The sequence below is a fragment of the Physella acuta genome, unplaced genomic scaffold, assembly GCF_028476545.2.
Source record: "Physella acuta isolate Inbredline_101_S28 unplaced genomic scaffold, ASM2847654v3 ptg000504l, whole genome shotgun sequence".
Lineage (NCBI taxonomy): Eukaryota > Metazoa > Mollusca > Gastropoda > Physidae > Physella > Physella acuta.
In genome coordinates this window covers 137,581-154,375 of record NW_026732023.1, presented here as the reverse complement: position 1 = coordinate 154,375, position 16,795 = coordinate 137,581, and the positions used below count along the sequence as shown (strand labels likewise).

At 36.4% G+C, this 16,795-nt stretch overlaps 1 protein-coding gene across 1 annotated transcript in view; it reads right to left on the bottom strand.

Annotated features, from left to right (window-relative positions):
- LOC131944710 (uncharacterized) overlaps nt 1-16,795 on the bottom strand; it is a gene marked incomplete at its 3' end in the record, with an annotated part of 194,523 nt that overhangs the window by 103,578 nt on the left and 74,150 nt on the right. The window contains exon 4 of the mRNA XM_059305501.1: nt 9,442-9,496. The remainder of the gene's footprint in view (nt 1-9,441; nt 9,497-16,795) is intronic.

Below are 16,795 nucleotides of genomic sequence, written 5' to 3'. Positions count from 1 at the left end.
GGTGTCGTGTTTCTTACGAACAGTCTAAACTGGTCTCGCTGTGTTGGTTACTGACAATAGTAACCAGTCAATGGAGGTCGATTCCCTATCAGGTCGCTACTCTATGAGGTCGATTCCCTAACAGGGAAATAGTACACGACACGTTACAGCTGATCACACGGGGTCACAGTGACCCGAATGTTGGTATCGACTGTGAACTGAATAATCGATAACATTCTTCATATACTTTTCGCCCCCCCCCTCCCTTATTAATATGGATACACTGGATACACATGTGGATTAAGTCGACGTGACTGCAGCACCAGGAGACGCCTAGACGTGTTGACACACAAAACAGCAGCACAATGGCGACGTCAGGGTTAAGCGATAGTACTCGTATCGATCGGGTTATTGTAATCGATACCAGGTACAGGGTCGGTGGGCAGTGGGGGGACGAGGTCAAGACGACCTGACTCGTGGACCGAAGTCGGTCACACGTCACTAAAGGAGGGGGGGGGGGGGTGGCTAAAAATAGATGAACTTGAAAATTAACATATAAGTTGTATTTTTTTTTTTTGTTAAATGGGCAGTGTGCAAATTAGTTATGGAGCGGCGTGGTTCAGTGTTAGAGCTCAAGACCATGAATCGGAAAGTCTTGAGTTCGGTTCCCAAGCTCCAGTCGTCGGAAGTCCCTTAATTCACACAGCTCACATGGAGAACGTTTTTTTTTTAAAAAAAACCACATGGGTACGTAGCTAACCACCCAACCACTTCGCACTTTTCAGTTGAAAAATAAGGTTTTGAAAGGGTGGCCATTCATTCAAGTTTTCACACATTTAACTAGGGTGGCCATTCATTCAAGTTTTCACACATTTAACTAGGGTGGCCATTCATTCAAGTTTTCACACATTTAACTAGGGTGGCCATTCATTCAAGTTTTCACACATTTAACTAGGGTGGCCATTCATTCAAGTTTTCACACATTTAACTAGGGTGGCTATTCATTCAAGTTTTCACACATTTAACTAGGGTGGCTATTCATTCAAGTTTTCACACATTTAACTAGGGTGGCCATTCATTCAAGTTTTCACACATTTAACTAGGGTGGCTATTCATTCAAGTTTTCACACATTTAACTAGGGTGGCTATTCATTCAAGTTTTCACACATTTAACTAGGGTGGCCATTCATTCAAGTTTTCACACATTTAACTAGGGTGGCCATTCATTCAAGTTTTCACACATTTAACTAGGGTGGCCATTCATTCAAGTTTTCACACATTTAACTAGGGTGGCCATTCATTCAAGTTTTCACACATTTAACTAGGGTGGCTATTCATTCAAGTTTTCACACATTTAACTAGGGTGGCCATTCATTCAAGTTTTCACACATCTGACTCCTATGTTACTGACGCCGAACATTCCAACGGCCACTTGCACGTCACGAGAAACAACCTTGACCTCAATTAAAACGAGGCATCGTCGAGTTTTGTTTTCTGGCATCGATTGATATTTTTTTTCTTCCATTGAACAAAAACCGCTGGGTTCAATTACAGTGCTTCGATTCTTTAGTGCTGTAATTAATAAATGGCGATTTTTAAACGGTGGATTGTGTGAGCCTACGGGAGAATAGACTGAACTACTTTCTCTCGCGCATCTATTACTTGATTTAGTGCTCTGTGGCTATGTATTTATCGCCCACTCCAGTTAACCCTTATTAATGTGACAGTAGGATGTATGTAGAACCCTACGCCATTTTAATAATTATACGCTTTAGCTGGGGTAAAATAAACAGCCCCAAACCTTTTAAAAATGAGTTAGTTAATATAGGATTCTTCCGCGTTTAGGTGATAAAATAGCCATGGTATAAATTATTTATACTGAGCCATGGTTTTTGAGTGTTATAGTTGACGAAATATAGAGTAGGTCCAACGGTACATGTATGGAAACATTACAATTTTAAAACATTACAACATTACATTACAGGACAATTCTAATGGACATTTGTACACAAGGATAGTGTTAGGATATAGCGGTGTGATAGAGGTATCAACATAAAACAAGACAAACAAACTTTGTTGCTGAAGGACTCGATTAATACACCAAGAACTGCTACATTTTCTGGTAAAACTACATTTCAACTAAATGCTACAAGATAGAACTGCTACATTTTCTTGTACAAACTACATTTCAACTAAATGCTACAAGATAAACCTGCTACATTTTCTGGTACAAACTAGATTTAAAATGATGTTAGATTGATGCTTATATTTCAATCACGCACGTGTAAACCTTTTGAACTCCAAGACTTACAGCGGCTATCTAGTGAATGATTATTGGTACAAATTAATATAAACATTTAACTGTATTTGTATTTATGTAAGGATATTAACTCGAACTCGACTACCCACAAAACAAAATAAAAGTAAAAACAAAATTAAGCCAATTTTTAATTTTAATTTCAGGTCGACCATACATCCCTCTCTTCACTATTTCACCCGGAGGTCGATGCCCCACACTTCGCTACAAACCAGCGCCTCACTACCACATTTTTACATGTAGATTATCGCCCCCACTCGACACGCGTTTATGGGCTACACGTTACTACCTTTTATTATGTGATTAAAATAATTATAAGAAGATAATTAAAGATAATTGCCACGAAGATCGTTGAGTTTATAAAGAGGTTAATCTAATTAATATGTTCGCTTAAATACATAATATATATATATATATATATATATATATATATATATATATATATATATATATATATATATATATATATGCCTAGATAGCTACCATCAAAAGCAGATTCATATTAATAGAGCAATAACGACTTGGCAAATAGGAATATTTCTAATTAAAGGGAAAAAATAAAAACACACAAACGCGCATATACAGTTCAATAATAAACAACACGGCAATATACACAAAGTTACACAACACAGTAATACAATTCAACAATAGTATTAGATACAATAATAGAAAATATATTTTATTTGCGTAATATACAAAACAATAATGAACAATACACCAAAATACACGTATATTCACCCGTGCTGACAAGCGAATTGGTAGATTTTTAGCAGTAGCTAGGTAAACTAACACAATATTCGATTCTTTCCTCTGCGATACTATCGCTTTATGAACACGAGTTACAGATATGTTGTGACAGAATCGATTCTGCGTGGTGACAGTTTGTGTGATGCGGTATTCGAAGTTGGTAAGGCGAAACTAAGATACATGACAGGCAAGCTGTAATTTAATTGTTGAGTAATGTACTCGCGTGGAAGCCGACATGATTGGATTGGAGTTGTCTTTTGAAAGTGGTGTTACCCTAACACTAACCCTTAACCTGAGCAATGTTCCCTCTAATCTGCGCGGTTGCGCGGCCGCGCGGTAGTTTTGAGCTACCGCGCAGTGATTTTGTAAAATAAATATATCCTTGTATAAGACTTTTAGAACAGCACGCACAGAAAATACATTTTGCACACTATCTTTTCTTCCTTAGAGAGAACATTGGTATCGAGCTTTAACCCGAACATAACATATTCAATCAAGACAAAGGCTATAACAATAGAACAAATATTTGGAATATTTAATTTACAAATACCCCGATACTGCTATAATGAAAGACGTTATCTATGTAATATTAAAGTAATACAGTTCGAGAACCACTGAAAGAAAGGGACACAAGAAAAACAAAACTTTAGACTAGCCAGCAGACTTCACGTCTTGGTCTAGGAGTTGCCTGCTCGAGATGTCGTCTGCGCCTTTGAATCAACTGACCGTAAATCGAGACAGGTCGCCAGAATAATCCCCCCACATAAATTATTTTTTTATCAATTAATTTCAGGGTTTTTTTTTTGGTAGTTCGGCTCCTCGTCTGCAAGACATAGATTGTGGTCGTCAGATCATAAGATCAAGTCTATATCTCGCTATTTCAGGGAACACTATTATGCCAGTGACACAACATAACACACGCACTCACACACATATTTGATATATATATATATATATATATATATATATATATATATATATATATATATATATATATATATATATATATATATATATATATATATATATATATATATCACGTTTCAGTTTATTTGAGTTTTATAAGAGTTACATGACCGTTATTATTATTGGTTGTATCTTTTATTGTTTTAATTAATATTTTTCCAAATAAATGCGTTTCATAGAATATAGATTGAACTTATATGGCCTAAATAAAACCTTATAATAACATCAATCTTTTTGAACTGATTGTGGTCTTCATGATTGTACTCGTACTTAAGAGCTAATCGTCTTATCACGTGATACCCGTAAGCAAAGTTAACAATGGAAGAAATGTCTTCTCTGTCATATTGGGAGTGGGTTCTACGATACAGTGTGCATACAGTATAGAAGGGAAAGGGATTGTTAATCAAAGTGCTGGAAAAATTAATTAGACGAGTAGGTGAGATGTGGGTACAACTGACCGAGTTTTCAAATGTCGTATGTTCCCTTACTTTGCTGAATGGGGAACGAGGGTAGGGGGGGTTGCCTTCCGAAATTAATTCACTAAAACTTTTACTAATAATAGACATATTTGTGTATATATATATATATATATATATATATATATATATATATATATATATATATATATATATATATATATATATATATATATATATATATATATATATATATATATATATATATACAGTGGTGTAGCGAGGTCGGGTGTCACCCGGTGCGGCACTTAATGGTGTCACCCCCCCCCCCCCCCGAGACGTAGCGACCCTTCCCGGGGACAAACTTTCAAATTTTCGATTTGCACCCCCCCCCCCTGCTCAAACTTTCGATTTGCACCCCCCCCCCCCCCCACCACCATCAAGTTTTTCTCTATGTATTTTGCCTTGGTGTCACCCCCCCTAAATGGTGTCACCCGGTGCGATCCGCACCCCCGCCCCCCCCCTCGCTACGCCCCTGTATATATATATATATATATATATATATATATATATATATATATATATATATATATATACACACACCCGTATACGCATGCCCTTCGTGTCTTGACACAAGCGAGGTCAGATATCTGGGTCCTTAAGATTTAAACCGTTACATCTGCCCGTGTAGATCCTACATGCCACGAGTGACAGATGTTGAATTATAAGATGCTGAGGGAGGAGAGAGGGGGTGGGGGTGGGGGATGTGTTTGCTAGTCAAACACAGACGTCTGGGTAGTAAATATGTATTAATAAAAAAAACGGTATCCGAACAGATAGCCGCTAGATATGGGCATGGGGCATACTCAAAGCATTAAATTTTTCAATTTTCGGTTCAGGGAGAAGAAAAAAAATCTGTTCTTTATAGTGAGACATGCGATTGTAAAGATAGTTATTAGACTGAAGTAGATTGTGCTGTGTGTTGAGTGAATTGTTTTTGTAATATTGGAACAGCGATAAAAGGTAGACTACTCCACGAAGGACGATAACTCTGTTTGTTTTTATACCATATATCATCAATTTTAATTACTCTTCTCCCGTAACCTAGTCAACAGGCCGTTCGGGATTACTTCCCCTTGAATTCAATTTATGCTTACGTTTTTTATGCTAATAACTTGTATGGTGGCTAATTGAATGATGATTAAATTAAGGAAGTTGATATATTTAGTTGTGAGTAGTTTATCAAGATTTTATCGACTTTAAAATGTTTATTAGTGTGGTAGAGGTTTGTGGATGTGGTTGGGATTGTCGGTTTTAGAGAGATGTGGCTGTCGATTTTATACCTGAGATGGTGGGGAGGTTAAATTGTATACTTTAGTACTGGGGATATCAACTTTTATAACACAGAGACGGTGACATTAACTTATATACTTTAGTGACGGGGACATTATAACTTACTGTAAACCTTAATGCCGTGGATATAGTTAAGTAGTAAAGTGCTCCTTCCGGGCGATCTATGGGGCAAGTGAAGTAGAATCCATCTATTTCTGTGAAATCGGAATAAGAAGGGATAGTGTGGTCAGCACTAAACTCAGGCGCCATTACTTTCCCTACCGTGAGTTAGGTACTTATCATAGCTGGGTGGACTAAGGGACGGTCTACTGACTTGTACCCGGATTCGAACTTAAGACTTATGGCAGTCTAGTTCACCACCGCTAGGCCACTCAGTCGACGGGGACATCAACTTGTATACATTCGAGTATGCCACATAGGACGGGGACTTTAACTTGATACGTAACAGGACGCGGGTTTCCGTCGACATTGTAAGAGGGCGGGTCTATAAAATGTAGATGAGAAGGGGGAGGTAAATCTTCTTTGTGAATTATAAACCCTATAACGAGTGGGCGTGGTCTGCTATGGTACATCTTAAATGTAAACATGAGTGGGCGGAGTTTGTAACGTGTATGTTTGACTTTGTGGAGAGCGATGGAGATATAGGAGGGGACTTTTTTAAAGACGTTAAGCAGTGGGCGGTAGCTATAAATACATTTAAAGAATGAGCATTGTCTTTTATGGGGTATACCCTAGAGGGGGGGAGTGGAGGTGATATTGGCGAGTGGGCGTGGCCTGTCAGTTTTTATACACTAGAAGGTGACAACTTCCAATATATAAAAGGGCGGTGCCCATTAATTGTAGGGATGAGTGGGGCAGGGCCTGTCAATTGAATTTTGACTTGCAGTGGTGAATAGTTTCAATTACTTGGACCGTGGTCGTTTAATAATAGTTATCTCCCATTTCATAGAAAAACGGAGCTTATCTCCCATTTCATAGACGAACGCAGCTAAAATTAATAAACTAACATTCGAGATGTATTTTGATCAATCTTATAATATCCCTGGTAAACACAGCTCAAATTATTAATAGGTTAAATAAATTATTTCGTTAACATTTCAAAATTTTAATTCGAGATTTTTTAAATCCCTGTCTTAAATTCGATAACGGCCTTTTAAAATTTAAGAAAAATGAAACCGCCGTGAGAAATTAATACCAAGAAATGTTCGACTCGATAGCTGGGGGTAAAAAGAAACAGCCCGTTTAAAATTTTAAAGGGGATAAAAATTGAATAGGTAAAAAAAAATGTTTTGACTGGTAACAATGGCATGACGAGAAATCTGGCTACACAGGCTTGTACATCCGGTTCAAGATGTGCATTTTCTTAGTAATGCGACAATAGGCCTAGCAGTGGTAATTACTAATGTGTGTGGGCTTAAGTCGCTCGTCTTCCTGTCTCCACCCCTCACCCGTCTACTGTATCAAACGTGTAAGATAGAGAACCATAAGGGTTCAATCGTCCTTCGTCGGATGATTTCCAAGTAACCTGAGTTCTGACTCAGTGGCGTAGCGAGGGGGGTGGGGGTACAAATATGTCCCCGGGCGCCGACTCTAGGGGGCGCCAAAATGTGTTGGAAAAAAATTAAACGCACACTTAAGCTGCAGTTTTGCATTATAAATATAAAAAAATTATGAGGGGGGGGTGGCGCAAAATTAAAAGTTGTTCCCCGTGGCGCCGTTTAGTTGGGTGCAGCAACCCATCTAGGAGAGAAAACTCAAGCAAATGTTGTCTTACAAGTTGGTCTTGTCTGGACAAGGCTATGGAAATCTAGGTTGGGGGGGGGGGGGGAGGACAGTAGTAAACGGACCACATGGCGCATAACAACATATTGAAGTGTAATACTTCTTAATTTTGTTGAAAGAAACACTCTAAAATTACAATGAAGAACGAAGTAGAAAACTAAAATACAATAAGACAGCGACATGTGAAAGGAAGTGCGTATTGCAAGGACTGACTTCCGGTCAGTGGCGTATCTAGAGTGTTGGAGGGGTGGAACGTCCCTGTTTGCTTTGATTTCTTTCCCCACACCCAAAGACCATGGTGAAGTTCCTATGGTGTGTTGTGTAAGCAAGGCCGTACCAACACGAATCCGGTTTCAAAGCATAGAGTCATCAAACCCCCCCCCCCCCCCCCCCCCACTTTCTCAACACTGTGACCGTGTTAAACACCTGTGCTGATTTGTCCCTAGTAAAGGCGGGTAACCAATGACTAAGTCACTAGGCCATAGTTGAACAGAACAAAGGGAAGTAAGTCGGCAATAAAACTCTAATCTCTAAGCCAATTTATACTTACATTTTTATATACAGAGCACACACAGTCATATATAAAGTAATACACGCAACACACTTATAATGTATGATTTTAATAGGAGAATTATGTGGTTCCGCAACGACTTTTACTATTCATAAATAATTCGCCGTTAATTTCTTATTGAAACCTATATATTTTGGCCTTTTGGGTTATGTTTATGACTAGAGCACATTCAATTAGGTTAATATTCGGGTGACAAAGTTGATAATTTAAATAACCCTTTTAGTTATGAATGTAATTTGATGAACAAACTGAGAACCCCTCCGTTCACACCCCGACCCCCACCCACCCACCTAAACTACCAAATAATCGACAGTGCGTGAGTTTGAAGCAAACAAAGAGCCATCATTTGACCAAATCCGTTGAAGGCCACGCCCCCTACTCTACCATATACTTATCTTTAACCCCGTTTGCCTCTCGCTTGACTCTCTATAATTTAAAAACAATTTTTTTTTGTTCATACTCTTCACTCGCATACTACTGTCTCCTATGTAATAGACACATTTTTAATCGCTCGCCTACAAACTACTATAATTATCAATACTAAACTGTATATCATTTATTTTTTATTTTTGTTTCGTCTTACGAAAGAGAAAGTTTTTACTGATCCCATTGCTCAGCGACTAAGCTTACTTTTTAAAAAAAAATATTTTTTAAAATCGGATATTCCTTAAGTCTATAATTACCACCCAGCGTTCAGCGCTAACGCGCACAATGTGAAAAAAATGTTTTATAAGCGTTTCATTGAGCTCTTTGTCGAGGGCTGCTGTTGTTAGCTAAGGTGTAATTATAATACTTGGAATCAAGTCAATCATTTTTAAGCGGTTTCAAGCCGGTTAATGAAATTAATTTTAGCTTTGTCGGATGGATGGCTTGACTTTTATTTGGAAATAGTTTTTTTTTTTTTTTTTTTTTTTTTTTTTTAAAGTTACGCAATTTTTTAGTTTGCCCTAGATTTTAGAATCGATTTGAAGCAAGTTCGTGCTGGTAATGGAACATAACGTAAGAAAAATGATGAGATTAAAATGTTTTATTGTGAAAGTCAATGCATTTGATTTAGGCTGTGTCTAGATTTCATTTTGATTGCTTGTTATGTTGTATTGTACATTATTTTTGTAATAAATAAACGAGAAATATTTAAGTATAGCCTACATTAAAAAAAAAATTTTGAAAATATATTTTGGTTGTACATATAAAAATAAATTTCACAATTCGCACTGGAAAGTTGAAATGTCGACTTATTAAGACCACAGTTCGATCAGAACACGACCGTGAGAACCACCAACCCAGGTGATGAGAAACAAAGTACTCACAGCTTGAGCTACGCTTAATCCTACGGTAACTCGAAGTCCTAGCGTGGCGTGCAGGCTGTGGAAGGAAAGTAAAGTGGACTTAGATCATTGGCTTATAACTGTCGCCATAAGGCATAGTAGCACATTCACATACATTCACATAAAACACAAACATACACAATCCCTGAACTGTAATATATATATATATATATATATATATATATATATATATATATATATATATATATATATATATATATATATATATATCCCTAAATACATATGTATATATATATATATATATATATATATATATATATATATATATATATATATATATATATATATATATATATATATTACGGATTTTCTTAAAGTCATTAGACGTCACGCCAACACACATAAGTCAAGTATCCAGCATGAACATATCCACCTTACATTAAACCCAACTTGAGTCATCCAACATGTGGATAATTTCATGCAACACAATGTCAACCAGCATAAAACTCAACCAAGCATGTCCACATCGGCAACAACTGCTGCTGGTGGTGGTGGTAGCGACCAACTTAAGTCTGTGTACGCACGACCACATGTGATGGTGGTGGTTGATGTTCAATAACGTCTGACATCTACCAGATGTCGTGGTACTCGGGGGGCGTGATGGCCGCGTGTAGTGCACAGATTAGCATCACCAATATAGTCTTATCAGACCCGACCGAGGGCTCTTCACTTGGTATTGTTTTCACTGCTGTGGGGAAAGGGAAGAGGGTGGGGCTGAAGTTGGAGGGCTTCATACTGAAATTTTCCCGGGGGTCAGTTGGTACGAGTGTTAGGGTAAGGCCGAAGGGTGACTGGTGATATGGGTCGCTGTTTGAAAAGGTGTAAAGATATGTTTCTCTGCCATGTGATAACACACACACTCACACACACACACACACACACACACACACACACATATATATATATATATATATATATATATATATATATATATATATATATATATATATATATGTGTGTGTGTGTGTGTGTGTTATATAGGCCTATTAGTATATATATATATATATATATATATATATATATATATATATATATATATATATATATATATATATATATATATATATATATATATATATATATGTATATATATATATATATAAATATATATATATATATATATATATATATATATATATATATATATATATATATATATATATATATATATAATATGTGTGTTAGTGTTGTGTACGTATGAGGATGGACGTGTGCATGATATGGTGGCTAATGTGGTGGTCAAGTTAATGAACCCCTTCAGTCCATGTAAGGCCGACGTGTGACGTCAGGATGTAGTTATCTCTAGCATCGAACTGATGTGTTCGATTACCAGCAGCTCGTGTCGAACAGCAGGTGATTTTTATTGCCTGATGGTGTTTCTATCGTTGATCGGAGGTAGATCAGGTAATGCTGGATAGGTGCATGGGGGAGGGGTGTATGCGAGTATATGCGTGTGTATGCGTGTGTATGCGTTTGTGTAAGTATGTGTGCGTGCGTGCGTTAGTTGAGGATGATGAGAACTACCTTTAAAAACAAATTACATGTGATGTTTTTAATTATGTTGAAATATGTGTTGGTATTGTATCCTGTGGTGGTGTGATACAACTCAGTGTCAGTTAACCATTGGTCTTATGTAAAAAAAAAAATGTGTTCAGTGCATTGGGTGTGTGAATGTGAAGACAGTAACAACATTTCTTAAAAGTTGTAGTTGTACCGACAGACAGACTCTACTGCACCTGGTTTAGTTTCACACCAGGCATCGAAGGAGAAATTTACTTCAACGTGTTTTAAGGTAGGCGGAAACAAAATAACATGAACAATAGAGAAGTGGAAAGAGACGAATTTTCTAATGAACAACAATAGAAAAGTGGAAACAGACTAATTTTCTAATGAACAATAATGGAAAAGTGGAAGAAGACGAATTTTCTAATGAACAACAATAGAAAAGTGGAAACAGACTAATTTTCTAATGAACAATAATAGAAAAGTGGAAACGGACGAATTTTCTAATGAACAATAATGGAAAAGTGGAAGAAGACGAATTTTCTAATAAACAACAATAGAAAAGTGGAAGGGAAACAAATTCCAGACGAGAAAGAGAAGAATTTTGTAGGCGCTACATGAAAACACGAGTTTTGTTGCTAGTACACTAATTATTTTTACTTAAAGATATGGTAGTGCAAGTTCTATACGCTGTTATCTAATATTAATTGTTTCGCTGGGTTTAGAGTGAGAAACAAAAAATTAGCGAAGTTTTGTATTCCAGATTTTTTTTTAAATCGTAGGAAGAGAAACGTGACAAATATTTCGACCAATGAAATTTTTTAAAATCACAAATATAAAATCATACTTATTAAATAAAATTATACTTATTATAACTAGTTTTTTTTTAAATTTTTTTTTTATTTGCAATAAAACAATTTACAAATATTTTTTTTTAACCATCACAGGGGTTAAGTTAATTATAATAAAATACATATTATATATTATTATTACTATATATTATTATATATTATTATATCATAAAATACATTATAACTAGTGTAATAAATAGGTGGAAAAAATAATCGACAAAGTACAACGGGATAAAATGAAATCAATGCAATGATAACATAATATAATTGTTACCTTTTTACGGTTGGACAAAGGGCGCAATAGTTGTACGCACGTTCCATGTGCAACATGACTGTAATTAAACTACCAAGTAATTATCAATTTGTTTTTGCCCAGCGCATAGACACTAATAAATTCATTAGTGTCAACACCATATACCAAGGCCGCACACGATTAGAATAGAGTGATTGTGTTTTCTACATTGGTGATATTGGTTATAGCCCCTGTTATATTTATAGTGGTAGTAGTCTCCCCTTATTGGTGTTTTGTTTTTCATTATGGCGATAGTTTGGTGTGTTGTTTTCGGATGTGGCGAAATTAATTTGTTTAGTCTGGCGCATCTTGTTCGTCGTTGATCTGTCTGGGGTGGGGGAATGAGACCGGGGGTGGGGTGGGGGGGGGGGGTGTCAGTATTCGTATCGGTAAATTAGAAATGTGACATAGTTGTATGATGTATGAAAGGTAAATGAGAGCTTAGTTACTTAAGTATGATGTTTGGTGTATGTTAGAAAATGTGACAATGTGTTGTTAAAATCTAAAATGTAGGAGTACGATACTGTACAAAATTACTGTATAGTCAATCGCTAATATAATATGTGATAATGCTAAACATATAGAGGAAATGCTATGTGAGGTATTATTTTAAAACGATTCTGCTAAGTATGGTGTCTACGAATACGATAGAATACAAAATTCAAAAATGTTATACTGAACAGTACGAAATGGTGATATATATTGCTAATACTAATTATTATGCTAAAAAGCCGAACATCTACCCATATGCAGTGACCTTAACATTTCGCTTCTTTTTACATAATCAGATAGCCCATGTTTAACATGGAAAACGTGTATCAATACAAACATTGCACTATGCTTTTATTCGCTTACTAACAATGTTAACAGTGATATTGTAACACATATTTACCGTAGCAGACACGTCGTGTTGTCGACAACACTACTTGAGGTTGTTGTGTTTTTTCTCCCTATTATTAGCCACACGTGATCAGTTTGGTATCACCGACCTGGAGGTCGCGTGGGTGAAAGCCGTAATCTCACAACACACACAACTTTATATGCGCTGTTTCAACCACACACACACACATACACACAACTCCCCCACCCCCCTCACCTCAGAGAAATGATGCTACGTCACTTTGCTTTACTTTCTACAGGTTAATCTAGCAGATAAATCAGTATGTCCCAGGGCGTCAGAATTCTTCTCCCAATATATATATATATATATATATACGGAGCGATATCCAGCGCCGAGCTACATCTATCTCGCAACGAGTGACTCTATGCTAGTGACCCTGCAATGACCTTATGTCGCACATGTTCATAAAATTTGCATTAATCTCCCGAGGTACACCTGTGTTAAAAGCTATACCAGTGTTTCTATTTTTAGCCATTATTTAGACTAATAATGTACATGTTATGTAAAGGCTACGCACCGTTGCGCGCAAGGGGGGGGGGAAACGGTGCGGTGACGTGCCCTAAACTTGAGCTGACGAGGTGGTTTTTTGGTGGTGGTACTAGTGACGGCTGAGGTGGTGTCTGAAGATGTTATGCTTGATGTGTTTTGCAGTATGTATTATGTGGTTCGGGTTTATGCTTTGAACAGGTTGTGGTACTAAGAAATAGGGTTGAGAGAATATGTGTGCTAAAGTAAATTTAGATGTCTTTATGGATTTTTTTTGTTTTCTTGAACAAGTTAACCTGATGAAACGAGTGGTTAGGATTAACGTTTTTGTAGACATACGCTGGATTAGGCTTGCGTGTAGGGTCTAGTTAATGTATGGTTGTTTGAAGAATACATTTTAAGATGCCTATAGTTTTTAAACAAGATTATTGAATTCAGTCGTATACACTACGACAAAAACTGCAGCCCATATGCGGCCCTCGGGTCATGTGTTTGATGACCATGCCTTACATATTATAGGGGATACAGTAGTGCTAGTAAAGCATACTCCTTACCCTTGTTAGAAGAAGCATTTATACCTTTATGTTTTAGGTGATTGTTGATTCGTGTTTAAAAGCGGTTATTTCGATACATAGCAAATATATAATGGGCGTTTTGATTATTGAGTATAAGCATGTTGTAAATTTGATACATCGACGATACAGTCCGTGTATTAAATACCGAGCTCGTATAAGGGACGGCGTGGCCTGGCGGTAGAGCGCAAGACTGCTAACACGAAAGTCTCGAATTCGAATCCCGGTTTAAGTCAATGGAAAATCCCATTGCTAACGGGTACCAAACTCTAGTTAGTAAAGACGGCTGAACATTGTGCTGACCACATTATCCATTCATATGCAGAACTCAAGAAACATGCGAACTCTGCTTCATCTGCCAAACGGATCGCTAGGTCTAAAGAGATTTATTTTTCTTTTTTTTCACTGAGCATCGTAGACTTGGTGAAGAGTCACTTCTGTTACGTTAGTCTCCGTCTTAAGCTCATGTACACATTTACTAAGTATCATGTACACGCAAATTTAAACAATGTACAAATGAGTACAACAAATGCTATGAATTTACATTTTAAATATAAACCTACATTCTGCTTATTTAAATATAAAACAACAATTTACTTCTATGCACCACCAGCACCTAACAGAAACGCCTTCTTTACTTTATAATTGTTTCAATGAGCCGCGCTAGTTCTGACTTCAATCATGCAGAGTGTAGACCCCCACACAGGTAGGCCAGGTAAGAATACAGGTGTGTGCACCTTGACCCTCATGCAGGGAAGGTCAGGGGTTTCATGTTAGGTAAACGCGACAGCATTTGATGTCAAAATGGGGCTAAAAATAGACTCAACATTTTGCACTGTTCTGCGGTAATTGTGCTGGTATTTTTTTTTTATTGCGTTTTTCAGTTGTTTTTAAATTTAGTTATGGTTGTTTTAACTGCCTTTAACTTTATAAAGTTCTAACTCTTCTTTTACTATTACATATAGCATATAATTGAACTCTGTTCTATTGTTGTGATTGGAACTTTTCTTGGAATTAATTTTGTAAGGAATTTTCTAAACTGTTGTAACGCCTTCAGTAGTGTTTAATGCATCTAGATGAATGTATTTGAGAAGTGTTTAGTACCTCTAGACGTGGATCACCCTAGAGGTGGCTGGATGGTGTATCTACATGTCCCTACACCCCAGGGGTGTACTGGTGATCTCACACCCAGGTGTTGTACAGTGGATACAGTTTAGAGATTATCTATCTAGGGCCGTATCGTATCTTACATACTGTACACCCTTCTTCACAGTTTTGTAGTGACCATTGTGTACAAAGACCTGAATTAAAATTACTTTTAAAAGCTTAAGATGTGGGAACGAAAATGTTGTTATTGTGGTAAGAAAGAGGTTTTTTTTTTTTTTTTTTTTTTTTTAAATGAGTCGGCTGTCGGCAAGTTTTTTGGTAACAATTTATAAATAGCCCGGCTTAATAGAGGTGTCGGCAGGTTGTTTTTTTGTGTGGTAGAGGTTCTCTTTTATAAATTATACACGTTCTGAAAAAAACATTTGGGGATCTGCACATAAAATGTATGTTTTAATTACGACAGCCCAATCTACTGCATATAGAAAGTGGCACGTTTACATTAAGTAAAAAGTAAGTTCTTAAATGTAGGTTTTATATATGAAACAGAGAGCCGCTTACTTCTTCTCTTAAAGAGACACATAATTAGTGCCTTAACAAACATAGTTTAAACTATAGTTTAAACCAAGCATAATAATAGCAACTGGATGTTTTGATGTTTTAATAATTCGTTGTTGTTTAGCATTTCAATTAAAAAAAAACAATATTAAAATGTCTTGAAATCCATTGGTTACAGTTAAAAGGTATAAGATGGGTGCAATTAAATATTGGACTCAAATCTTATACTTGATAGAAAGCGGAAAGGAATAGAAGAATAACTGGACGAAAATGTGGGGAGGGGGAGTCTTGTAATAACCCCTCGATTTCTTATTTTCTCGTCGTGTGTTCTTTATTCCCCCATCCCCGCCCATGATCGCCGGCTACTCGGTGTAATTAACTCAACAACTTCAGACATTTTAATTGCTGATGATTAACATATTAGCCGTCATTCAATGAGGTTTCTAAAGACGTGGATACATAAATTAGGTGTCGGTCTTTATTCCTATCTTTTTGTCGCCAATTAATTATCTTATTACTTCATTAAAAAAATAATAATATCAAACTTGCAATCGGCATAATGACAGGAAGTTGCCTAAATTTTAGCGTTGTATGGAAATATGTAGACATATGGACACGTCTCTGTATGTCATTATTATGAGCTGTATGGTTTAAATTATGTTAATTTATGTATGAAGAAGTCGCTGCATTATGATACTGACAGCGTTGAATTACTTTACAGCGATGTTATAGAATTGTTATAGTAAAGTTATAGAAATGTTATCAAATGTTGTATAGTGTTGGTGTAATGGGTGTTATAAATGACTTTTATAACCAGTTACACGAGTAGTTGTTACAGCGAGGTTTACAAACGACAGTTAAGCCGAGTTTATTATAAAGTTATTAGTAGTAACTGTCGTCATCATAAATGGTCGGCAGAAATAATTGCTGAGATAGATCCTGGTTGTGTTGTCATATACGTCTGTTGTATTCGTGTTACAACAGGTTATATATATAAATATATATATATATAAATATATATATATATATATATATATATATATATATA